The 27,944-nt window shown below is 39.7% G+C and overlaps 1 long non-coding RNA gene across 1 annotated transcript in view; it reads left to right on the forward strand.

Annotated features, from left to right (window-relative positions):
• LOC122427731 overlaps positions 1–27,944 on the forward strand; it is a 75,400-nt gene that overhangs the window by 35,143 nt on the left and 12,313 nt on the right. The window lies entirely within an intron of this gene.

The following is a 27,944-nucleotide window of genomic DNA, read 5'->3' on the forward strand; positions in this document are numbered from 1 at the left end:
GGGTATGTATAGGCGTACAGGTTATGTGACTCAAATGGGAGGAATTAGAGACAGAAGTTATAAGGGAGCAGTTCTAGTGGCATTTCTATTTCTATTCCAACTTCAAACTCCGGACTATTGTAAGCATTGTCTATAACAACACATTTAAAACTGGGCTTCCCTATGGCCAGTCTCAGTGTGGCTTTACATACAAAAGATATCCAAAACAGTACTGAAATTAGAAATTGGAAAGCAACAGAATCACAAATATACCAGAAATTAAGAAAGGTAACAAGGAGCAATCATGTACAACTTTATGTCAATTAACTGGGATATGCAAAATAGTCAATTTTCTAGAAAAACTATAATCAGTTAAAACTGATTCAATAAGAAATAAATGACCTAAATCCTGTGACTTTGAAAGACATTAAATCCCTGATTAAATCTACACAAATTACTTATTAAGATATGAGTAGTTTCTTACAGATGAGTCTTACCAAATTTCTAAGGAGTGTAGAGTTCCAATCTCTAGAAACTGTTTCACAGATATAAATAGAGTATGAAAAGAACCCCAAAACTCATTTTATTAGATTGGCAAAAACTTGAATCCAAAATAAAACAAAAATAATAGGGAAAACTGTAAACCAACTTCATTTCTAAATATAAAGGTATAAATAAAATTTGGGAAAAAACAAACCAAAATAAACAAACAAAAAAAACCCCACAAAACCAGGGACTTCCCTGGCAGGCCAGTGGTTAACATTCTGTGCTTCCAATTCAGAGGTTGTGGGTTCAATTCCCTGGTTGGAGAACTAAGATCCTACATGCCACGATGGCACTACCAAAAATTGCTTTAAAAAATTAACAAAACCAAAAAAAAAAAAAAAAAATTAACAAAACCAAACCAAACCCCACAAAACTAATAATACAGTATGACCAAATTGGGTTTATCCCCCCAAAACAAGGATGGTCTAATGTTAGGGAAATCTATTAGTAAGATTTACCACATTAACAAATTATAAGAGAAAAAGCACATAATTATCTTAAAAGAGGCAACAAAAATCATTTGTTAAAATTTAATACTGCTTCACATTTTTTAAGAAAACAAGAAGTACAAATAAGTGGGAATGGACTTTATTTTGTACACATTTATTTTATAAAACTTGAAATTATTAAGAATGTTGAACACTATTTTGTCAAGTTAATGTAGGTTGTCCATTTCAGGGAGTAATTTGGGAATGGGAATCTTTCCCCAAATTCTCCTTGGTAAAGGCAAAAACATACTTCCTCCCTGTTACATGAGCTTGATATTTCTTTTGTTTATTTACTTTTACAACTTTATTGAGGTATAATTGATATACCAAAAAGGCACACATTAATGTATACAATTTGATAAATTTGGACATATGCATGTCGAAAGATGGAGAAGCTCTACACAGTCAGCAAAAACAAGACTGGGAGCTGACTGTGGCTCAGATCATGAACTCCTTATTGCCAAATTCAGACTTAAACTGAAGAAAGTAGGGAAAACCACTAGACCATTCAGGTATGATCTAAATCAAATCCCTTATGATTATACAGTGGAGGTGAAAAATAGATTCAAGGGATTAGGTCTGATAGATAGAGTGCCTGAAGAACTATGGATGGAGGTTTGTGACATTGTACAGGAGGCAGGGATCAAGATCATCCTCAAGAAAAAGAAATGCAAAAAGGCAAAATGGTTGTCTGGGGAGGCCTTACAAATAGCTGTGAATAGAAGAGAAGTGAAAGGCAAAGGAGAAAAGGAAAGATATTCCCATTTGAATGCAGAGTTCCAAAGAATAAGGAGAGATAAGAAAGCCTTCCTCAGTGATCAATGCAAAGAAATAGAGGGAAACAAAAGAATGGGAAAGAGATCTCTTCAAGAAGATTAGAGATATCAAGGGAACATTTCATGCCAAGATGGACACAATAAAGGACAGAAATGGTATGGACCTAACAGAAGCAGAAGATATTAAGAAGAGGTGGCAAGAATACACAGAAGAACTACACAAAAAAGATCTTCATGACCAGATAATCACGATGGTATAGTCACTCACCTAGAGCCAGACATCCTGGAATGAAAAGTCAAGTGGGCCTTAGGAAACATCACTAAGAACAAAGCTAGTGGAGGTGATGGAATTCCAGTTGAGCTATTTCAACTCCTAAAGATGCTGTGAAAGTGCTGCCTTCAATATGCCAGCAAATGTGGAAAACTCAGCAGTGGCCACAGGACTGGAAAAGGTCAGTTTTCATTCCAATCCCAAAGAAAGGCAATGCCAAAGAATGCTCAGACTACAGCACAATTGCACTCATCTCACACGCTAGTAAAGCAATGCTCAAAATTCTCCAAGCCAGGCTTGAACAGTATGTGAACCGTGAACTTCCAGATGCTCAAGCTGGATTTAGAAAAGGCAGAGGAATCAGAGATCAAATTGCCAACATATGTTGGATCATTGAAAAAGCAAGAGAGTTCCAGAAAAACATCTATTTCTGCTTTATTGACTCTGCCAAAGCCTTTGACTGTGTGGACCACAACAAACTCTGGAAAATTCTTGAAGAGGTGGGAATACCAGACCACCTGACCTGCCTCTTGAGAAATCTGTATGTGGGTCAGGAATCAACAGTTAGAACTGGACATGGAACAACAGACTGGTTCCAAATAGGAAAAGGAGTACGGCAAAGCTGTATATTGTCACCCTGCTTATTTAACTTATATGCAGAGTACAGCATGAGAAATGCTGGCTGGGTGAAGCACAAGCTAGAATCATGATTGCTGGGAGAAATATCAATAACCTCAGATATGCAGATGATACCACCCTTATGGCAGAAAGCAAAGAAGAACTAAAGAGCCTCTTGACGAAAGTCAAAGAGGAGAGTGAAAAAGTTGGGTTAAAACTCAACATTCAGAAAACGAAGATCATGGCATCTGGTCCCATCACTTCATGGCAAATAGATGGGGAAACAGTGGAAACAGTGGCTGACTTTATTTTTCTGGGCTTCAAAATCACCACAGATGGTGACTGCAGCCATGAAATTAAAAGACATTTGCTCCTTAGAAGAAAAGTTATGACCAACCTAGACAGCATATTAAAAAGCAGAGACATTACTTTGCCAACAAAGGTCCATCTAATCAAAGCTATGGTTTTTCTAGTAGTCCTGTATGGATGTGAGAGTTGGGACCATAAGGAAAGCTCAGCGCTGAAGAATTGATGCTTTTAAACTATGGTGTTGGAGAAGACTCTTGAGAGTCCCTTGGAATGCAAAGAGATCCGACCAGTCAATCCTAAAGGAAATCAGTCCTGAATATTCATTGGAAGGACTGATGCTAAGGCTGAAACTCCAATACTTTGGCCACCTGGTGGGAAGAACTGACTCATTTGAAAAGACCCTGATGCTGGGAAAGATTAAAGGCAGGAGGAGAAGGGGATGACAGAGGATGATGGCTGGATGGCATCACCGACTCAATGGACATGAGTTTGAGTAAACTCCGGGAGTTGGCAATAGACAGGGAGGCCGGGTGTGCTGCAGTCCATGGGGTCACAGAGAGGTCAGATATGACTGAGGGACTGAACTGGACTGTTGATACTACCACCACAATCAAGGTTATAAACAACTCCACAATTTTCCTTAGGTTCCTTTGCTTTTGTTGTTTTTGTTGTAAGAACACTTAACTAGATCTTCGCTCTTAGCAAATTTTCAAATGCGTAATTCCATAGTGTTACCTATAGGCAGTGTGTTGTATAGCCAGATCTCTAGATCTTATTCATTTTTCTAACTGTAACTTTATATCTGTTGAAGTTCTCCCCAATTCCCCTTGCCCTCTTCCCCTGACAACTTCCACTTTTTTTTTTTCCTGCTTATATAAGTTTGACAATGTAAGTAGGATCATGGGGATATTTGTCCTGCTATGATTGACTTATTCACTTGGCATGATGTCTTCCAGGTCTATCCATGTTGTTGCAAATAGTAAGATTTCCTTCTTTTTTTTAAACTGAGTAATATTCCGTCATATGTATACACCACATTTTATTTATCCATTCATCTCTCAATAGACAGACTATTTTCTATGTCTTTTTTCTCTTCTGTTCAAGCTCTGAGTGTTTTCAGAGTTTTCAATGTTTTCACCTCATGTTCTAATTTCTACCTGGGCCTGGCAACTTGAATATGGGTTCTTGAATCTGTTGTGAATCATAACCAGGATTAACCCAGCTATTCAACTTTGCAGGAAGGGCCGAGCCTTCAGTTCCTGCCAGGGAACTGGGATTTGATTCCATTTCATGGTTTATCAAATCTAGACTTGTTTGTTATCATGAAATCACTTTCAAGCTTTTAGGGTCACCTATTTTAAATGCTAATGTATTTTTCTCCATTTGCTTGTATATGTATAGAAAATAATGGAAACTGATAGAGATTGACAGAGGAAGGGCATTCATTGGGTCAGTGACAGGGACTGAGGGAGGAGAGAAGGAAAAAGTTGCTCCTCAATTCCCACCTTTCCTTTTTGAATTTTTTTAGAGTAAGCTTGTATCATTTTTATGATAAAAATTAAAATATGCAGTGAAACACTGTTCTAATATGTATAATAAGCTTAACATTTGATCCTGAGAGTCTCTCTTACAGAAGCAGCTGTAGGACAGATATGTTACTAAAAGATAACTTCAGTTTCCAGGAGAAATCATTATACAGAGATGCAACTTCAAGTCCAGTAGGAAAGTGGCAAGCGCAGGGCATGGCCACAACCCCTTTTCCTGATTTGAAGGGGACATTTGTGAGGAAGTTGCTGTGTAGATGCAAAGATGAATTATGGGGCTACCGTTCTTGTCCTGCAGCTACTTCTGTCTCTGACAGCAGTTTAAGGGAGAGCCCAGAGGAACAGAGCCCTGCCCCTTTAATTAGCTCCAGGAGCCAGGCAAGGTAAATATTTGTGGCTGAAACTGCATGAATCCATGGAAGCTGGGATTTTAGCCTAGAAGCATTGTGCTGCCAAGTTGCCATGAGACCCAGAAAGCTGGAGCTATGTTCTGCCTCAGAAAATGCTTCTGAGTTTAAGAGAAATGAAAAGAATAATAAAAAGGATGGTGGTATTGAGGTCTAAGTGTTAGATGAGGATGACGAGGCTTTATCTATGCCTTATGCTCGATCACAAATTTTACCTATTTTTATTTCAATATTGATTTCTTTTATTAAAGAAAAAAAAAAGTCAATGCTCCAAATGTAGACATATTCAACTTATTGCATTGATTAACTCATTATCCGGTTTCCAGTGATATGAAATACAATCAGACCAAAGAACTGCCCTACTTAAAGCTTTTCAATGTCTTCCCATTTCTCTTAGAAATAAATCCTGGCTTTTGTAGCCCATATGTAGAGTGACTGTGCAATTCATAATCCATACTGGGATTTTCTGAATATTTATAGTGAGAAAACAGGTGTGACAGGGACTCTCCTAGGAAAACCAAGATGTATCCATGAGGCTCTATTGGATTTAGCATCTAGCTTCATTTCTTTCTGTCCTTGTCTGCTCACTTGGCACCAGGTATTCTGGCCTCCCGTCTGTTGGCTGCTTCAAGAAGTCGTCATGGAGTCTCTCCTGTCCCCTGGGTCAGGCTTATGTGTGCACTATTTATCTTTGGGGCTTCAGATATCAACTCCTCAGATAAACCTCCCCTACCACCAGTCTACTGTTTCATTTCTCTTTTCCTTTCCATCGTCATTCCTGTTACGACCTCTAAGGATCTTGTCTCGGTATTTGTTTATTATCTGTATCAGCTACCAGGGTGAGATCAGGGACTTGTCTGTCTTGTTAATGGGCCTGGCACATGGCAGGGGCTCAATAAATACTTGATTAATGAATGAATGACCACGTGAAAGTCTTTAAGTTGGACCGAATGACCCAGAGATGATCACTGCCTTTACCTCAGCTTATGAATAAGGTCCATCTTAAGTAAAAGAGAATGAACTGGAACAGAGAAAAGCAGAGGAAAGAGAGGGTAGGGAGGGTGGTAGCTGATGCCAGACATGGCCCTGGTTACAGGCCCTATGGATATACAAGGTATCCTTTATTTCTTCCTTAATAGAGTGAGTCATTCAAATATATTGTAAACAAACCTGTTTTCCTCTTGCCTAACCTTAAATTAGCTAGAATTGAGATTGAAGTTCCATTTTTGAAACCAAAAATGTGTAGTAAAGCATAATTAACCTATATCCTTTGGAATGTATATTTCCATTTTTAAAAAGAAAAACATTGTGGCAGAACATGCTAATTGTGTGCCCCATTATCCATTTTTATCTACTTCATTGTAACTTAAGGTATTAGTTTCCCATTGCTGCTGTAACAAATTGTCATAAAATTAGTGGCTTGAAATAACATGAATTGTTTATCTTGCAATTCTGGAGTCAAGTTATGTTTCTTTTAGAGTCTCTAAGAAAAGAATCTGTTTCTCTGCCTTTTCCAGATTGTACAGCCTACATGCATTTCTTGGCTGAGGGCCACTTCCTTATATCACACTGACCTCTGCTTTCCCTGACACATCTTCTCTGACTCTGACCCTTTTGTCAGATGTCTATAACTGCCACCTGGATAATCTAGAATAATCTCCCTATCTCAAGATCCTTAACTTAATCACAACTGTAAAGTCCCTTTTTTCCATATTAAGTAAGATATTTATGGGTTTTAGGGATTGGCACATGGGTATCTTTAGCAGATCATTATTCTCTCTACCATCAGGCACATACCCTTCTTTACCTGTTTATTTTTCTGATGGCTGGGATGTAAGTATAATAGCTGAAGCTAAAGCAGCCATCTTGGGCCATGCTTTGGAAGACGTGCTAAGATGAGAGAGCAGCAATGTAGAAGGATGATCTAATCTAATCAGGTGGGATAGGCTCACCCTGATTAAATGAACAGCATTTACAAGAAAATCTTCAACCTCACATGTTTTACAACTGAAAACCTAAAATCAGTAAGCTGATGGGAACATAACAAAGGAAACATTTTTAACGTTATCAAGGTTAAAGTAACATTGTTCAGGTAATTTAAAGAATAATAACAGTTTTACATTCCTTGAGTAAAATCTAACTTTATTAAATATTTTTATGTTGAATTTTTCAGCAAAGAAAGTTGTGCTGGTGGGAAATGAGCCCTTTGTATTCTCATTCCCCAGTGGAGCATTAATAAATTATCCTCTCAACATCCCACAAACAGCACTTGAAGCAGTCTTTAGTGCTCTGTATTAGTTCCCTCAATAGCAGTCATAAAAGAAGTTCAAAGGAACATAAATATAGGTCAACGACCAGAACACATGGGTGTGTGTAATTATACAGAAGATCAGGTCTGCAGCATATTTCTCTATGGAATGACTATCCCTTGTGGGTAAAATTTAAGATGTTCTTTATACCTATTTATTTAGCTTACCACTCTCAATTTCCTTCCCCTTTACTTTTCTTCACTGTATTCTTTACTACTATTATATATTTATTTTGTTTTGTTTTGTTTTGTTGTTGTTTGGCTTCCTGGCTAAGATGTAGATGCTATAGGGCAGGATTCTATCTGCCTACTCACTGGAGTCTCCACAGTATCCAATCATGAATGCCTGCTGCAAGGTGGGGAGTGATTGGAGGTGATACCAAAGGGGTGTGGAGTGATTGGATCATAAGGGAGCTGAAGGGGCTTTGACAGGATCCTGAGTAGTAGGGAACTGCAGAAGGGTATAAAGCTGGCATTTGGGGGTAAGTGACATGATCAGACTTGGATTTTAGATAGTAATTCCATGTTTGGTATGGACAAAGGATATGAGTCGATGGAACAGTCTGGAGGCAGGGATATCTGTGAGGAGACCATTATGTTATTTCAGAAGATCAGAGATGAGAGCCAAGCAAGAAAATTGGTAGTAATGAGAGCGATAATAATAATCATTAATTTAACAAAGTTTGCTGCACAGTCAGTTCAGTTCAATTCAGTTGCTCAGTCGTGTACGACTCTTTGCGACCCCATGAATTGCAGCACGCCAGGCCTCCCTGTCCATCACCAACTCCCGGAGTTTACTCAAACTCACGTCCATTGAGTTGGTGATGCCATCCAGCCATCTCATCCTCTGTCGTCCCCTTCTCCTCCTACCCCCAATCCCTCCCAGCATCAGGGTCTTTTCCAACGAGTCAGCTCTTTGCATCAGGTGGCCAAAGTATTGGAGTTTCAGCTTCGACAACATGAACACCCAGGATTGATCTCCTTTAGGATGGACTGGTTGGATCTCCTTGCAGTCCAAGGAACTCTCAAGAGTCTTCTCCAACACCACAATTCAAAAACATCAATTCTTCTGTGCTCAGTTTCCTTTATAGTCCAACTCTCACATCCATACATGGCCACTGGAAAAACCTAGATGGACCTTTGTTGGCAAAGTAATATCTCTGCTTTTTAATATGCTGTCTAGGTTGGTCATAACTTTCCTTCCAAGGAGTAAGTGTCTTTTAATTTCACGGCTGCAATCACCATCTGCAGTGATTTTGGAGCCCAGAAAAATAAAGTCAGCCACTGTTTCCACTGTTTCCCCATCTATTTGCCATGAAGTGATGGGACCAGATCCAATGATCTAAGTTTTCTGAATGTGAGCTTTAAGCCAACTTTTTCACTCTCCTCTTTCACTTTCGTCAAGTGCTCTTTAGTTCTTCTTCACTTTCTGCTATAAGAGTGGTCATCTCCATATCTGAGGTTATTGATATTTCTCCTGGCAATCTTGATTCCAGCTTGTGCTTCCTCCAGCCCAGCATTTCTCATGATGTACTCTGTATATAAGTTAAATAAGCAGGGTGACAATATACAGCCTTGACATACTCCTTTTCCTATTTGGAACCAGCCTGTTGTTCCATGTCCAGTTCTAACTGTTGCTTCCTGACCTGCATATAGGTTTCTCAAGAGGCAGGTCAGGTGGTCTGGTATTCCCATCTCTTTCAGAATTTTCCACAGTTTATTGTGATCCACACAGTCAAAGGCTTTGGCATAGTCAATAAAGCAGAAATAGATGTTTTCCTGGGACTCTCTTGCTTTTTTGATGACCCAGTGGATATTGGCAATTCTAACATCCATTTCCTGACTACATTTACCAGGTTCCTTTGCTGTTGGCTGTAGCCACGTGATTATGTTCCAGCCAATAGAAAGTGAGTAGAAATAAGGAGCTCTAATTCCAGGTCTGATCCCTGGGATTCTTTCACAGACTCCTCTCTGTTTCTCCCCTTTTTCTGGTTAAAGGAATGGAGAGGCCATGTGCTGAAGGTAACTGAGAATCCATTAATGTAGGTCCTTGAAAAGTCATGTAGAGAAAAGTTACCAAATTGACCAGAAAAACCTTGGAATGTTATATAAATGAGGAAGAGATATCTACCATGTTTGAGTCATTGGATTGTTTTAACTGTTATAGCAGCTAATGTGACCCTAATAAATTTAAGCACTCATTTTCGGCTAGGCATCATTCTTAATGGTTTCCATATGACAACTCATTTAATCTTCACAACAATCCAGTAAGTAACATATTAGTATTATTATTACTATCCCCAATTTACAGATGAGGAAATTGTGATCAAGAGGGACTGTGTAACCTTCTGCAGTTACATAGCTGGGAAATGATAGAGCCAGATTTCAGAGTTCCAGCTCCAGTGTTTTAAGCAATATCTGGTAGTGGATAGAAATTAATACACTTAAAAAAAAGATAGATGTACTTTCTTTCCAATTAAACATTCTGAAGGAAAAAACAAAACCAGAACCTTTAAAATGTTTAATGGTCTAGCATGAACGTTAATTACAATTGAAGTCACTGTTTACAAAGTAGTAATATTTCCAAAAAAATCTTTAAAGAGATATATTGCTTTGGGTTGGGTTTTTTGGAAACAAGCTCTGAAACTCAGATTTCCTAGCAGATTTATTGAGAAGTGCTCCCTGGAAGTAAGGGAAGCAGGCTTGGGCAGAGAGAGAAGATGAACTAATATAATCACAACAGAGAATTCAGCCTATCCCACAGGAAGCCCTGGAGCTGGGGAGACCCTTCAGAGTTACTCCCCGCCAAGGCAGGAGGACAGGGGTTTTTGTCCTGTTTCAACCAGTCATCAAATGTGGGCTGCCGGCAGGGAGGGCATGTCACTTGGGTGAGGCAGTGCCTTTCGAGAGGGATTCAGCCATGAACCCGTGCTCCCAGCAGCTGGAGGAATGAGCACAGTCGTCTGGGAAGGTGGTTGGGGCAAGGAATCTGGTTGTTGCATCACAGTATTCACTATAGAAACAATTCAGAATAAATAAGTACCATATTTATAATTTTTTTCATATTTATAAATTTTTGATTGTTCTACTGAGCGGCAGACTCACAGAGCCCACTATTTCCTGCTTGTGCCTGAAGCATAAGCTGGTGTCTTGTGAAGGGTCTGATGGGAGATGAGACTTCAGAGGTGAGCTGAGCTCACAGGAGAGAGGAAACGGTACACCAAGGGATTCAGGGAAGTCTGGTGGGAGCGTGGAGATGGTGTCGCACAGGGATGGACCCCTGGGAGCTGTACCATTCGGAGCAGTCATCACAATCCATTGCTCCATGAGGACTAAAGCATGAACCAGTATCTGTGGGATGGAGAAGGGCTGAACTTGCAAGACACTTTAAGGATAGGTTTCAGTGGCTTTAGCGGATGAATGTGAGGAGAAGGGAAGACTGGAAGCAAACTCTGTAGTTGTAGGTTCGGAGACTGTGAAAGGTGATGCTCAAGGGAGAGTATGGTCATTTTCACTCTATAGAAGCCAACATGAAATCTTGACTATCTTTTTTTTTTAAAGTTTTATTTATTTACTTACTTATTTATTTTTGCACTGAGGCTTCATTGCTGCACACGGGCTTTCTCTAGTTGTGGAGAGGGGGGCTACTCTTCATTGCAGTGCATGGGATTCTCATTGTGGTGGTTTCTATTATTGTGGGGCACAGGCTCCAGAGCGCGGGCTCAGCAGTTGTGGTCCAGGGACTTAGTTGCCCTGTATCATATGAAATCTTCCCAGGCCAAGGATCAAACTCATGTCTTTTACATTGGCAGAAGGATTCTTTACTACTGGACCACCAGGGGAGTCCTTGACTATTTTTTTAATTAACAAAACAAAATTCTTATTCTTTCTTTCCTCCTTTCATTCCTTCCTTTAACTTTTCTTTTATTTGAAGAAACTTTCTATTGCTTCCTCCTGTCCCTTAAAATGAGTTGTTCTTTCCATCTACAATTGTTTTCTTTTTCATTTATCTATTTTAACAAAAATTTCTTTCATCATATCTTTCCTTTTTCAGTTATAAATCTAAGTGTACCCAAACAAAACATACACTTCTGTAAAACCAAGCAAAGTTTTAAGGCACAGATAGGAAATCCATTTTTTAAAAATATTTTCAATTTTTAGCAGTTCTGTCACAGTTCCACACTGGAAGTTCTAATAATAACTTGCACTGTAGGTGCAATTAGAGGTGACATGAAGTGTGCTGGACTTGGGGACAATGTTACCTTGTGAGTGGCTGGTTGCTTTCAGGTACATAGATATACAGATCATTTACTAAGGCCGGGTCTGAGTGACCATCTTAAATCCCTTGGTTTACTCAGTGAGTTAGATGTTAGGCAGCTCTGTTCTTTGTACCACACCCCTTTTATTTTCTGGAGCAAAGATTAGAACCTAGCCTTCTGCAGGCTGCATTTTTGCCAAGGAACTGGAAAACTTCTAATAGTGTAAGAATTTGTTTTTAAAAGGGAAAAAAGTAATGAAGTGAGAGCACATCGGTATAGAAGACATTGAGGTTGTGTACACTCAGGGCAGCCCAATCAAATCATCATTCACGGAATAACATTTATAGTGTAGATTCCCTGTGTGCCAGGCATTGTCCTAGCTGTGCTGAAAATACAAAGAGGAAGAGACAGATGAGGTCTGTCTCTCACAGAACGTACCTCCTAATTATGGGTAACAGAAAAGAAGAAATAATAAGATAGCTTCTGATGTTTGCAAGTGCTTGGAAGAAAATAAAAGATGGAATTCATTTGTGTATCCAGTCCTTTCTTCCTATTTCAAGAGGCTGCCCTAGTGAGAAACTGGGTCTTTTAGGGACCTAGAAATGAGATAATGCGAACCCAAACTTACTGCCTGCATAGGTAAATTGATAGACTATTTATTGGGTAGGGAGGATGGGATTTTAAAACTATGAGTATAAATAGGATAGATTAAATTTAAACTCCTTCCTAAGACTGATACTGGGCATTGTCTATGAAGGCATTGTTTAATATTAACAATTAGCTAGTAAAAATTGTGGTGGGCACTCTTTCAGCCAGTTGCCACTTAAGCGACTCATGGGAAGAACAAGGGATCTATTCCCTGTGTGAGGACCCAGCTGGTGCTCAGAGCACGCTGAACAGTCTGCCCACACCAGCGCATCTCTCCCTCAAGAGTTGAGTTTCCCACTGCCTCAAGAGAGACATAATTGTTTATTCTCTAATATATTTATGCCAGTTTTACTTGTTATTAAAGTTATGCAATTTAATATGACACAAATAATGAGACATGTCTAGAAAATGAGAGAGAATTATTGCAATTAAATTTAAATGGAATGCTATGGAAAGACTCAATATCAAATGAGTTAATTAGCAAAAATTGGAAAAAATAATAAAATCTATGCTATGTTGCTCATGAGTGTATTTAAGTTCTCGCTCACTACAAAGAAAGAAAAAATGAAAGTGAAAAATGAGATCTTATGGGTGTGTCTTTGGGTAAAAAAAATGTAGCTTTGGAACCTTTCCAGGGAATTCAATAGTGAGGGAAAGTGCCATGACAGTTAAGCACACTTACATTTATTTAAGGTAAAACGCTTGCAACATAAATGTATCCTTCCCCCTAAACCCCTCCCATCTCTGATTAGCCCATTAATTAGCAGTTCTGATTGTGCTGCATAAGACTTTTACTGTATTGTAAAGTGTGTGTTCAGTGCAGTGGGGACTCACAATCTTTCCATTCAGAGAGCTCCAGAGCATAGCCCTAACGTTATTAGATAAGAATTTATGTCTTCCAATAATTCCTTAATAAGCCATTCTCCTTTTCACCATTTTCACAGCAGAAGCAAAGAAAATATTTTCACTTCTCAGTAGCACCTTTCCTTTGAGAATACCAAAGCTCTTTAAAGGACAAATTTCTGATTGAGCAATAATGTTCATCTCCCCAGAGAGAGGTGGACAGAGAGGATTTATTATCCCTCACTGAGGATGTTAGACTCATGTTAAGAGGCTAACAGATGTCTCCGTGCTGTCTCTCAGGAGAATTATGTTTCTGCTAATCTCCTGGCCACACTGTGTCCTGTTCCCTATTCTTCATAATTCCCAGTATTACAGAGAAACTATTCAAGCGTGAGAAGGGCACTGGTCCGAGGCCAGGACCCACAGGCTCAGACCTGGGCTGTGCCGCTAACTTGTGTGACCTTGGATATTTTGGTTAGCCTTTCTGTGCCTCAGATCCTGTAAGACGAGGATGATGGAACTTATACCAGCCAACCAGGCTGGGAAAAAAATGTTTGTCAAACAAATATGGACATTGTAGCTCCAGATAGTGAAACAGCAGTGGCCTATATGTTTCATTTCGTTTACCTTATTTCCATTTCAAAACATGGGCCCACTTTTTGTTACGATATTTTTGATCATGTGCTGATTCATAGGTTCCAGTCTGAACTTTCTTTCTTGAGAGCAGAAGAGAAAGTCCTTCTTCAAATGCTTTTATTCCAGTCTTGCACATTACCCATCTTTACCATCGTCTAGTGACGGTCCCAGACTCATAACAAGAGTATGGAAGGAAACAGTGAGACTAGTAGGATATCAGTCTAACTGAACTCTGAATTGTAAGGCACCAGTAAGTGGTGGCTGCTTCCTAAAGGTTTTGAATGACTCATTGTATCTCTTTACTTATTCACAGAAATATTGCTGATAATAGCCAGAAAAGAAGAAAAAAGTGAAATATACTTAATTTCTAACAATAGGGAAGTATTCAAATAAATGATGGTATTTCCATACAATGTTAGGCCATTGTTGTGAGTGAATATTTATAAAAAGATGTTACACATGAGTATTTGTTGGCATAAACTGACAGGCATGATTAAGTGAAAAAGCAATCCCAAATGGGCAATGACAACACAATCTCATCATTATTTAATAAAACAGGTATTGGGATAAAATGTATTTAGAAGGATATACAGTGGCTATCTCTGGGTGCTGGGATTACAGAAATAAATTTTCTTTCTTTATATTCAATACTTCTCTGCTTTTTCTAAATTTCTGTGATAGACATATGTTGCTTTTGGCAAAAGAAAAAAACTGATTTGAATTAATATTGTATTAATGCAAAGACTGCTTGTGGGAATGAATACTAACATTTTGAAAAAATTAAATGCCAGCTCTAAGGATGGAAAACTACTTTAAAATAGGAAGAATAAATTTCATTTATTTTTAAAAGGATGGAACATGTAAATGTATTGCTGAGTCCCTTTGCGCTTCACCTGAAAGTATCACAACATTGTTAATTGGTTATTCAGTGTTGGCTATACTACAATACAAATAAAAAGTTTTTTTGTTTTTTTTTTTAAAAAGGATAGAGTCATTTAATGACAAATGCTTGAAATAAAGTATCAATTGAAAACCTGTTTCTTCTTAGCTGAATTCTACCTTAAATTGCTTATAAAAGTGGGTTTACATCATGATAAACAAACATGATGTTTTGAAATATCTAAATTAAACAATAATAAATAATAGTACAATGTAATTTTTTTTCTTTTCTGCCAAAATGTCACTATAAAACAAATCACCTTCTAAGAGAGCAGATGTATTTATTTTTCTTATCATAATTAAAGCCATAGATTACAAAGTACCTTCTGTGTGCCCATATGTCAGATACTTGGAATGTTAAATTTAGTGGTTAGTTTATTTAATTATAATTCCTCAGGAGAAAGGTATTACTGTTTTCATTTTATAGTAGCTGAAAACTAAAACCTCCAAAATCGTTTCTTACGAAGCCCTAAGTAGCAGAACCACACACGTTTTAAAAATTACTTAATAAATATTTGTTGAATCCACTCTGTGCTTGAGCAAACTCAGGGAGATGGTTAAGGACAGGGAAGCCTGTCCAGGGAAGCTGCAGTTCATGGGGTCGCAAAAAGTTGGACACGACTTAGTGAATGAACAATAACAATTCTGTGCTAGCCATCATGTGCTGTGTGCTGGGAATGTACCAGTGTACAAGATACTGTGGTCTCATTCAGAAAAGCTTGCATTCTAGTCAGATGACATGGAGGAAATAACTGTAAGTTTGATGAATCTTACAAAATGAGAAACACAGGATGTGAGGGAGAAGTTAATCTGGTTTGCAACATCTGTCGTATGTACTAAACATTTAAACTGAGATATGAGTAGGAGTTAACTGGGGGGAAGAGAGTAGGCGTGAAAGAGTATTCCTGGTAGTGGGAATGGTACATGTTAATGCACAGAGATGATATTTTGCTACAATAATTTGGCACAGATCTCTTCAAGAAAGTTGGAAATATCAAGGGAACATTTCATGCAAAGATGGGCACAATAAAGGACAGAAATGGTAAAGACCTAACAGAAGCAGAAGAGATTAAGAAGAGGTGGCAAAAATACACAGAAGAACTATATAAAAAAGGTCTTAATGACCTGGATAACCATGAAGTGTGGTTACCACTTAGAGCGGACATCCTGGAGTGTGAAGTCAAGTGGGCCTTAGGAAGCGTCACTATGAACAAAGCTAGTGGAGATGATGGAATTCCAGCTGAGCTATTTCAATCCTAAAAGATGAAGACTTTAAAGTGCTGCACTCAAAATGCCAGCAAATTTGGAAAACTCACCAGTGGCCACAGGACTGGAAAAGGTCAGTTTTTACTCCAGTCCCAAAGAAGAGCAACCAAAAAATATTCAAACTACCACACAATTGCTCTCATTTTGCATGCTAATAAGATTAAAATACCTCCAGCTAGGCTTCAGCAGTATGTGAACCGAGAACTTCCAGATGTTCAAACTGGATTTAGAAAAGGCAGAGGAACCAGAGATCAAATTGCCAACTTCTGTTGGATCGTAGAAAAAACAAGGGAGTTCCAGAAAAACATCTGCTTCATTGACTATGCTAAAAACCTTTGACTGTGTGGATCACAACAAACTGAGGAAAACTCTTAAAGAGATGGGAATACCAAACCACCTTACCTATCTCCTGAGAAACTTGTGTGCGGGTCAAAAAGCAACAGTTAGAACCGGACATGGAACAATGGACTGGTTCCAAATTGGGAAAGGAGTATGTTAAGGCTGTATGTCGTCACCCTGTTTATTTAACTTATATGCAGAGTACATCATGTGAAATGCCAGGCTGGATGAATCATAAGCTGGAATCAAGATTACCAGGAGAAATATCAATAACCTCAGATCTGCAGATGATACCACCCTAATGGTAGAAAGTTAAGAGGAACTAAGGAGCCTCTTGATGAGGGTGAAAGAGGAGAGTGAAAAAGCTGGCTTAAAACTCAGCATTCAAAAAAATGAAGATCAAAGCATCCAGTCCCATGACTTCATAGTAAATAGAAAGGGGAAAAGTGGAAGCAGTGACAGATTTTATTTTCTTGGGCTCCAGAATCATTGCGGATGGTGGCTGAAGTCATGAAATTCAAAGACACCTCTTCCTTGGAAGGAAAGCCATGACAAACCATAGACAGTGTATTCAAAAGCAGAGACATCAATTGGCTGACAAAGGTCCATATAGTCAAAGCTATGATTTTTCCAGTTGTCATGTACAGTTGTGAGAGTTGGACCATAAAGACAGCTGAGTGCTGAAGAATTGATGCTTTCAAACTGTGGTGTTGGAGAAGACTCTTGAGAGTTCATTGAACTGCAAGGATATCAAATTAGTCAATCCTAATGTCCTATGTCCATGAATCAAGAAAAATTGGAAGTGGTCAAACAGGAGATGGCAAGAGTGAATGTCGACATTCTAGGAATCAACGAACTAAAATGGACTGGCATGGGTGAATTTAACTCAGATGACCATTATATCTACTACTGTGGGCAGGAATTCCTTAGAAGAAATGGAGTAGCCATCATAGTCAACAAGAGAGTCCGAAAAGCAGTACTTAGATGCAATCTCAAAAACGACAGAATGATCTCTGTTCGTTTCCAAGGCAAACAGTTCAATATCACGGTAATCCAAGCCTATGCCCCAACCAGTAGTGCTGAAGAAACTGAAGTTGAACAGTTTTATGAAGACCTACAAGATCTTTTAGAACTAACACCCAAAAAAGATGTTATTTTCATTATAGGGGACAGGAATGCAAAAGTAGGAAGTCAAGAAACACCTGGAGTAACAGGCAAATTTGGCCTAGGAGTATGGAATGAAGCAGAGCAAAGCCTAATAGAGGTTTGTCAAGAGAACACACTGGTGATAGCAAACAGCCTCTTCCAACAACACAAGAGAAGACATGGACATCACCAGATGGTCAACACCGAAATCAGATTGATTATATTCTTTGCAGCCAAAGATGGAGAAGTTCTATACAGTCAGCAAAAACAAGACCAGGAGCCGACTGTGGCTCAGATCATGAACTCCTTATTGCAAAATTCAGACTTAAACTGAAGAAAGTAGGGATAACCACTAGACCATTCAGGTATGACCTAAATCAAATCCCTTACAATTATACAGTGGAAGTGAAAAATAGATTTAAGGGACTAGATCTGGTAGACAGAGAGCCTGATGAACTATGGACGGAGGTTTGTGACATTGTACAGGAGACAGGGATCAAGACCATCCCCAAGGAAAAGAAATGCAAAAAAGCAAAATTGCTGTCTGAGGAGGCCTTACAAATAGCTGTGAAACAAAGAGAAGTGAAAAGCAAAGGAGAAAAGGAAAGATATTCCCATTTGAATGCAGAGCTCCAAAGAATACAAGGAGAGATAAGAAAGCCTTCCTCAGTGATCAATGCAAAGAAATAGAGGAAAACAACAGAATGGGAAAGACTAGAGATCTCTTCAGGAAAATTAGAGATACCAAGGGAACATTTCATGCAAAAACGGGCTCAATAAAGGACAGAAATGGTATGGACCTAATAGAAGCAGAAGATATTTAGAAGAGGTGGCAAGAATACACAGAAGAACTGTACAAAAAAGATCTTCACGACCCAGATAATCACAGTGGTGTGCTCACTCACCTAGAGCCAGACATCCTGGAATGTGAAGTCAAGTGGGCCTTAGAAAGCCTCACTACAAACAAACCCAGTGGAGGTGATTGAATTCCACTTGAGATATTTCAAATCCTGAAAGATGATGCTGTGAAAGTGCTGCACTCAGTATGCCAGCAAATGTGGAAAACTCAGCAGTGGTCACAGGACTGGAAAAGGTCTGTTTTCATTCCAGTCCCAAAGAAAGACAATCCAAAATATTGCTCAAACTACCACACAATTGCACTCATCTCACATGCTAGTAAAGCAATGCTCAAAATTCTCCAAGCCAGGCTTCAGCAATTCGTGAACTGTCAACTTCCAGATGTTCAAGCTGGATTTAGAAAAGGCCGAGGAACCAGAGATCAAGTTGCCAATATCCGCTGGATCATTGAAAAAGCTAGAAAGTTCCAGGAAAACATCTATTTCTGCTTTATTGACTATGCCAAAGCTTTCAACTGTGTGGATCACAATAAACTGTGGAAAATTCTGAAAGAGATGGGAATACCAGACCACCTGACCTGCCTCTTGAGAAATCTGTATGCAGGTCAGGAAGTAACAGTTAGAACTGGACATGGAACAACAGGCTGGTTCCAAATATGAAAAGGAGTATGTCAAGGCTGTATATTGTCACCCTGCTTATTTAACTTATATGCAGAGTACATCATGAGAAACACTGGGCTGGAAGAAGCACAAGCTGGAATCAAGATTGCTCGGAGAAATATCAATAACCTCAGATATGCAGATGACACCACCCTTATGGCAGAAAGTGAAGAGGAACTAAAAAGCCTCTTGATGAAAGTGAAAGAGGAGAGTGAAAAAGTTGGCTTAAAGCTCAACATTCTGAAAACTAAGATCTTTGGATCTGGTCCCATCACCCTCCTGGGAAATAGATGGGGAGACAGTGGAAACAGTGTCAGACTTTAATTTTTTGAGTTCCAAAATCACTGCAGATGGTGACTGCAGCCATGAAATTAAAAGACACTTACTCCTTGGAAGGAAAGTTATGACCAACCTAGATAGCATATTAAAAAGCAGAGACATTATTTTGCCAACAAAGGTCTGTCTAGTCAAGGCTATGGTTTTTCCAGTGGTCATATATGGATGTGAGAGTTGGACTGTGAAGAAAGCTGAGCACCGAAAAATTGGTGCTTTTGAACTGTGGTGTTGGAGAAGACTCTTGAGAGTCCCTTGGACTGCAAGGAGATCCAACCAGTTCATCCTAAAGGAGATAAGTCCTGGGTGTTCATTGGAGGGACTGATGCTGAAGCTGAAACTCCAGTACTTTGGCCACCTGATGCAAAGAGTTGACTCATTGGAAAAGACCCTGATGCTGGGTGGGATTGGGCGCAGGAGGAGAAGGGGATGACAGGATGAGATGGCTAGATGGCATCACCGACCCGATGGGCATGAGTTTGAGTAAACTCTGGGAGTTTGTGATGGACAGGGAGGCCTGGCGTGCTGTGATTCATGGGGTCGCAAAGAGTCGGACACGGCTTAGCGACTGAACTAAACTGAACTGAAAGAAAATCAAATATTCATTGAAGGACTGATGCTGAAGCTGAAGCCACCTGATGCACCTGATGCAAAGAGCTGACTCATTTGATAAGACCCGGATGCTGGGAAACATTGAACACAAAAGGGAAATGCGGTGTCAAAGGATGAGATGGTTAGATAGCATCACTGGCTCAATGGACATGAATTTGGGCAAACTCCAGGAGATAGTGGAGGAGACAGGAGCCTGGCCCACTGCAGTCCATGGGGTTGCAAAGAGCTGGACACGACTTAGTGACTGACAACAATTACAATCTGGCATAACCAACATCTCCACTCTGGCTTAAAACTTAGGCAGTTTTACTATTTCTTATTTTTTATTTTTCTTATTTCTTATTATTTTATTATCTCTTTCATATGGATCTGCCAATCAGCCACAGCCCAAATGCAATCACACAAGTCCATTTAAGACATTGTGTCATGTTCAGGAGAACAGTTCATTGGCTAAAGCAAGATGTATGGCCATGCCCCAAATCCATGAGATATAGAAAATATTTTGTCCACATAATACTTCAGACTCACGTAATAGAAGATATAGATGAAGAATTTAATACAGTAAAAAAGATTGTGAACAGTGATTCGAATAATTTTCTAAGGAGTCTGTTGCTAGTGTGGGTAGAGCATAATGACGTGGGGAGAGATACTGCTGGCTGCTTTTATAACTTGTTTACCCTGGGAACTTCTTGTTCTAGAGATTATATAAGTCTGTGTACATGTAATCTCACTCTGAAAGATAATGGCTTATCCAACTTCTACAGGAACTTTATTTTCAAAGAGTTGACCAACACTGAAGTAACATGGTTATCCCAGAGGACAAATGTAGTGTTGATTTAATTAAATGTTCCTCTGTAACGCATAGTGTTGGGCCTCTGTAAAACCACAGCACATTCAGAAGCTGTGCCTCAAAGGCGTTGAAGGCCAGTGTTTGGGTCCCTGAGCAAACAGCATTAAATTTGGTTGCTACTCATTCTCCTGGAATGGAGGTCAGCTATTTTATACACAGTGAATAAGACGAACTAGTCATAAAACGTGAGGAAACATCTAATTTGACCACTTTATCTCAGGAAACACGATCTTCTATTTGGTCACATCGTTTTGATAATGTTACAAGAATAGTTCAGTTTATTTTTACCCGTCACTGTACAGATGCATTCATCTGTTTTACAAGTGCTAATGCCTGAATGAACAGGTGTGGAGACACGAGTTGGCCAAATATAAACTTGTCCAGTTCATGTGTTTAACAAATGTGGGCTTTTTAAAAAAAGAAGATTCATTCAACACAGCCAGCCACTGCATTATTAGCTGTAATGGTATATTCTGACGTAGAAAATGGTATTAGTTTCAGTTGAGGCTAATTGCTTTTTTTTTCTTTTTGCTGATAAGAAGAGATTAAATGAAATCACTTGAATAATCCTCTTCAAGAGCCAAATTTCCCCCCTCATTTGTAAAAGCTCAGTTTTACAATCTTGAGGATTTAAGACAGAATCTTCTAGTGTTTCTGACAATACTTACTTCCCACAAAAAGAGGATTTCTGTTAGTCGGCCTCCAGTAAATTTCATTATAAATCACGTGTTATTTCAAGGGAAATCAGTGGTTTTAATAAATATAATGGATTTGGAGTAATTCTTTCCTCCTCATTTCTTTCAAAGTTATGAAAGCATTCTGCTTGGCTACGTTATTGTATCTTATTACTCAGTTTGCAAAGCTGCATTTAAGAAAGAATGCGGTTTTCTGGTTTCCTGTTCTGATATACTTTAATTCTTCTTATCTGAGCACCTTTTCGTTTTTATGGGTGCTTTCTTGCTCTTTTTACCCTGTTGTGTTGTTTAGTCACTGAGTCATGTCTGACTCTTCTGCAACCACATGAACTATAGTCTGCTAGGCTCCTCTGTCCGTGGGATTTCCCAGGCAAGAATACTGGAGTGGGTTGCCATTTCCTTCTCCAGGGGATCTTCCTGATCCAGGAATTGAACCCACATCTCCTGCACTGGCAGGTGGATTCTTTGCCACTGAGCCACCAGGGAAGCCCCATCTAAAACTTATAAGAGATTAGTATCTAGAAGATAGTCAAGAAGTCTGTTTACAGTTTTTAAAATGAGATTGCTGTACTCCTGAAACCGACACAACATTGTCAGTCAACTATACTCCAGAAACTTTTAAAATAGAATAAAATGGAGATAATAACAATAGAAAGTGAAGTGCTCAATGAAGACCCTGGCATACAGTTAATGATTCCCATTTGCTATTATTAGTTTATCTGTTCTTATCCTCTCTGACAAAACATACTCTGTGACAAGTCTGAATTTCCAGTTTCTGTGTGGTTTTATGTTGCTAGTTTATAGAGGTACAGAGAAATGTATGTGCAAATATCTATCTAGGCTCACTATCCACAGCCCTGTTTGGTAAATACCCCTGGATAAGCCATTGGGTAAAATGAAAGTGGGGACAATACTGTCCCCAGCTCCCATGACACAGAGGGGAGCACAACGCCACGTGCACCACTGCAGCTGTGGAGCCAGCTGCCGAGGGCACCTGCCAGGGGATGTCGCAAGCAGAGTATGCTTCACAGCTTAAGGTGTGGGTCTCGTGACTGTCATGTTCCATCCTGCCTGAGACTGGGACCCAGGAGTGCTGTACCCAGGGGATGGAGCGTCTGGGAGGAGCAGCTCTCCACTCTTTGTCCAGATGACTTGTATGACTGTGGTTGACGGGAGGACCATTTGGGCCAGCCCTGTCCTGCCGGGTCTCCTGGCGACTCCTTTACCCAAGGGGCAGACTGGCCACAGAGAGATGGCTTTGCTCACAGCCAACCAAACTTGCTCTCTGAAAGAAGAGCTTTGTCTTTTTCTGCTTCATGACCTCAGCTTTGGGGAAGGTTTTGGCTTTCCAAGTATGGCCCAAAAGCATGGATGGTGACACCCGGGGCAGAAAGCAGTGTGAACCCAGTACCTGGCTTCAGTGACCGGAGCTGGGTCTACTCCTTGGGCTTGGGGAGAGATAAAGTTGTCCTTCTGATAGGGGAGGAAGGGAAACCAATGATAAACTCCAGCCTGGGCACTCTTCCACACACTGTCTCCTTCAATTCCCTACAAACCTGTAAGATGAGCTTTCTTATTCCCATTTTACAGATGTGAAAACTGCAGCTTAGAGAGGGAAAATTACCCAGCTTGTAAATAGCCAACTGGGATTTGAACCCTAGGTCTGTTTGACTCCGAGACCCATGGGTGATTGGTTTTCTTTCTTACTGCACTGCTCTTTATACCTGTGAACTCAGACTGGAGTGGGTAGGACTGGGTGGATCAATGGCTTGGTGGAGTTCAGGTAAGAATGCATAGCCAGTTCCATCTGTATCTGAACTTGGTGGGCAGTTCAGTTAGCTATAGAAAGCTAATTGCATTTAATGCTACATCTGAACATGTGTTCTTCTGGTTAGCTGGTTTTAGCTGTGGCTTTGTTTCCTCAGCAGAAGCTATATTCCTATGAAATAATGGCATCCTCTAAGTGTTGTGCTTTGCTTGTCATTTAGAGAAGCCCACACTTCCAGGAGACACTCTGTATCCCAAGGGTGGATTCCTGGCCCAAGAAGGAAACCATGTAGGCCCTCCAAGATAGAAAGCATTTGCTCCCAGGTGGAATTTCATTTCTCTATGCTTTGGGGATCTGACAGGTGCTTTGAAAAACTGGCTTCACTAGCTGTTAACAGAGATATGTCTTGTTCACACATCTGCAACTGACTATTCTTTGTGCTTGAGAAATCACATGTTTTTTTTTGTACTGTGCTGTTCAGAGGTCAGCAGGATTGCCAGAGCCATATGTTCTGGGCCATGTCTCTAAGACCCAAGTCAATGACTAATAACAATAATAATCATGATAGGGATCATTGCAAACCATTCATTCTGTGTTTGCTATGTGCTGGGCCATGTAGCAAATTCACTTTCTATTCACAACAACCCACTGAAGTACAGGTATACCTCAGAGGTACTTTGGATTTGGTTCCAAACCACTGAAAAAAATAAAGTGAATATTGCAATAAAATTAGTCACACAAGTTTTGGGATTTTCTGGTATGTTGAAAAATTATGTTTATACTATACAGCCATAGAATTATGTCTAAAAAAAAAGTACACACTCCAATTAAGATTTACATTATTTTAAAAATATGCTATTAATAAAATTGCTAACCTTCATCTGAGCCTTTAGCAAGTCATATTAGTAACATCTACGATCACTGATGACAGATCACCATAATAAATATAATAACAAGAAAGTTTGAAATATTGTGAGAATTACTAAAATGTGACACAGAGTCATGAAATGAGCCAATGCTATGGGGGAAATGACAACAATAGACTTGTTCAATGAAGGGTTGCCACAAACCTTCAATGTGTAAAAAATGCAATATCTGCAAAGCACAGTAATGTGAAGCCCAATAAAACAAGGTATGCCTGTGTGTATTATTTAGGATGGGCTTGACTGCAAGCAGCAGAAATCCAGCTTCAATGGCTTAACCAGATGAGAGATTTATTTTTCTCACAGGCTAAGAAGTCTAGCAGTAAGTACTTCAGTGGGAGTATGCAGGCTCCACCAAGAACCCAGGGTCCTTCTCTGGGGGAGCCTCATATCTGCATCCTGGCTGCTCTGCTTTGTGTATTACGACTGATTTTTAGACAGAAAGAAGGAAAAAGGATAAAGACTAAGTGGGAAAAGCTAAAAGGGTGGATGTAAGCTGAATATTTCACCTCTAACAAGCTTCCTCAGAAACCCTAGCTGGCACTTTCAGTTGCACCTCACTGTCCAGAACTGTGTTGCATGCCCACGACTAACTGCAAGGGAGTCTGGCAACCCAAGAGTGTATAAGTGAGCACCTTGGTTAGGAAGGAAGAAGGAACGGGTACTGGCTTGGTAACCAACAGGGCCTGGCTTAGATAGTTAATATTTGTTCAAAATTTATAGATAAGAAAAGGGAAATTAGAGAAGTAATTCTGTTACTCCTAGCTAGGGAGTGACAGTGCCCAGACCTAAATTCAGGTATGTCTGGTTCTAAAGCCGCATTCCTAAAAGCTCTGCTAGAATTTGTTCCTGATGCTTGTGGGTATTTAGGATGGAGAACAGAGAACTTTAGGGGCCTCTCCTAGGGAACAAAAATGAGGAATGATTTGTCAGCTTCTTGAGAATTGTGTGAAGATCAACACTTGGAAGTTATGAAAAGGCAGATTATGGCACAAGGTGAGGAAGTGATTCTAACAGTAATTGTTTTATGGGCTGGGTAGCAAACTCTCATTTGTATAGAGATGAGATTACCTTTCAGAGAAGATCACTGAGCTGATCGTGAGTTTGGATCTATTGTGAGTTCAAGATCCTGGGTCTAGGAACCAAAAGTGCTGATAGAGAACAATTGTAATAGAGGAAACCTTCTGGATCTAGTGTAAAAGCCTCCTTATTTGTTAGAGCTAGAATGATTACACAATTTATGGTCCAACCTGAGGAACTTTTTAGAGTAAAAAGGGAATTATTGCTAATTACCCTGGGACTTCTCTTGTGGCTCAGATGGTAAAGAATCTGTCTACAATGAAGGAGACCTGGGTTTGATCCCTGGATCAGGATGATCCTCTGGAGAAGGCCTGGAGAATTCTATGGACCGAGGACCAGGCGGGCTACAGTACATGGGGTTGCAAAGAGTCAGACAGAACTGAGAGACCAACACTACTGCTACTACTACCCTGGGACAAAAGGCATATACAAGGATCATCACAGACTTGTGGGTACCCTAAGAATAGGCTTCTGATGAATAAAGAAGCCTATTTGAGGCCTGGAGAGGCCTGGACTTGATAGGGGGAAGCAGCTAGGGGAATTGTCAGAAAGGACAGACACCCCCAAGCCAGATCCCACTTCCATAGGCTGGACCTTCCAAGAGGCCTTCTTTGTCTGTGACATAGTTCAGTTTTTGGTGTTGAAATGTGATGGGCACGGACAATATGTAACATTAAAACAGTAAAGCAAAAAAAACAAAAAAACAAACAAAACAAAACAAAACAAAAAACAGTAAAGCATTCACTTGACACAGACCCTCATGCCTGAGTTCCTCTAACATGACTTTCTTAGAGAGATGCTGAGCATGGATCATACTGTGTTCCTTCCTGAGTCATGAACCAGAACCATTCTGTGCTGGAAAGGAAATTGGATTTCATGTATCCCCAGATCCTTCTCAGCCTTTAAAAACTGCCTTTCTGCTTAGCTCAGTGACCTTGGACAAGTCACAACCTCTCTCTACGGTTTGGTTTTTCCTTTAGTGGAAGTAGAATGGAAATAATTGTTGCCCAAGAGGAAAAAAAAAATGATTCAAGATTTTCCAATGAAAGATGCCACTTGGAGCCAAGTGATATTATTATTTTTATGACAGTTATTAGCAGAGCTGCTTCTTGTCCTATCCCCTCTCATTAGGCCACTGAGCATGAATAAACACAGGTTCAGCCAGTGGCTGGTATTTGATGATGTTGGCACTGGAGATGAAAGGAAGGAATTTCTCTCTGGTTTGTGTTTCACTATTAACCTCCTCATGCCTGGATCTCAGTGTTTACATGTGTGGTAACTGGGCACCAGCGGGAGTCTCAGCCAGTGGTTTCATAACAGAGGCAGCCTATTCAGGAAGCCTTTTAATAATGATGCTATTAAAATATTGTCTTCACTCCTTCCCTAATTCCTTTATTCAATAGACGTTGATTGTCTCTGTATGCCAGGTTCTCTTTCCCAAGCATATGACAAGATGTGTAATGGCGCACATTAAGCTCTCTGATGTTTGTGGAATCAAGGAATATTTCAGAGGAGAGCTGGTTTTCTGCTGCAGTTTTACATCTCTCTTACCTATCTTTTTTTTTTTTTTTCTTTTTTAAAAGATACCTTTGTTGAGTCTTTTACCTATCTTGATCCCTGAGAAACATTTATAAATGCAAAAGTGCTTTTGCTACTTATTTCTGGAAAAGTCAAGACCAAATTTCTTTTCTTAGAAAAATTGAGGTATAGTTGATTTACCATATGATGTTAGTTTCAGGTGTACAACATAGTGATTCAAAATTTGTATAGCTTATACTCCATTTATAGTTGCTATAAAATATTGGCTATTTACCCCATGTAATACATCCTTGTGGCTTATTTACTTTATACATAGTCTTTTGTACCTCTTAATCCTCTATCCCTATCTTACCCCTCCCCTCTTTTCACAGGTATCAGTTATTTTAATACAGCATAAAATAATCTTAAGGATTTGGTCTTTGCTCCCTTTTCTGTCTCATCTCTCATCAAGCCTCTTTTAGGACCACCAAGGTTCAGCAACTGGGCCTATCTGGCAGGCCCTTGAATATTTAATAAATATATTAGATTTTGTAGGTCTTGTGGTGTCTGTTGCAACTAATCAGTGCTGCTGCTGTAACATGAAAGCAGCCGTGGACAAAATATACCTTGGTGGGCATGGTTGTGTCCAAATAAAACTTTATGTACAAGAACAGGTGGTAGGTTGCACTTGGTCCATGGGCTCTGGTTTGCTGATCTCTGCTTTAGATCTTAGCTCACGCTAAGTTCTTTCACTTCCTACATTAAAAATCTCTTCTTCCCCCATTTATCTGTCCATTACCTATTGGTCACCTCAAGCCTGAGACCTTTCTCTACCACCCTGGGTAGAACTGACCACTCACACCACTGTATTCTACACGGGCCACCTGCTTATCTGTGTTTTCTTCCCTTACTTGATTGTAAGCTTTATTCCTTCATACATTCATCCTTTGATTCACTCATTCAGCGTTATTTAATGAGCGCATGCTATGGGGCAGAGTTGATGAGTTTTTAGTCTTTGTACAGCACAGAGGTGGAAGCCTAGCCCTTCATATGTGACTAATATGCTCTTGTTGAATAAAAGGAGTTAGAATATAGAGAAGTCCACTGCTAAGAGATATCTGTGTCTTGAGTATAAGTGCCTAAAAGTGGGGAATTACTTTGATTTTAGAATCTCTCCATTGTGCTGAAGGCTTTAAGGCATTTGAAATGTTCCTTTCAAGGTTTCTGTAGCCTGGTCTGGCATAATTCAGTGGCTCCTACCTACTGTCCACCTTCATCCTCTTTCCTAAGTCCCTGGGGTCCTACTTCTGGGGACCCCTATATGGC

The sequence above is a fragment of the Cervus canadensis genome, chromosome 25, assembly GCF_019320065.1.
Source record: "Cervus canadensis isolate Bull #8, Minnesota chromosome 25, ASM1932006v1, whole genome shotgun sequence".
In the NCBI taxonomy this organism is placed as follows: Eukaryota; Metazoa; Chordata; class Mammalia; order Artiodactyla; family Cervidae; genus Cervus; species Cervus canadensis.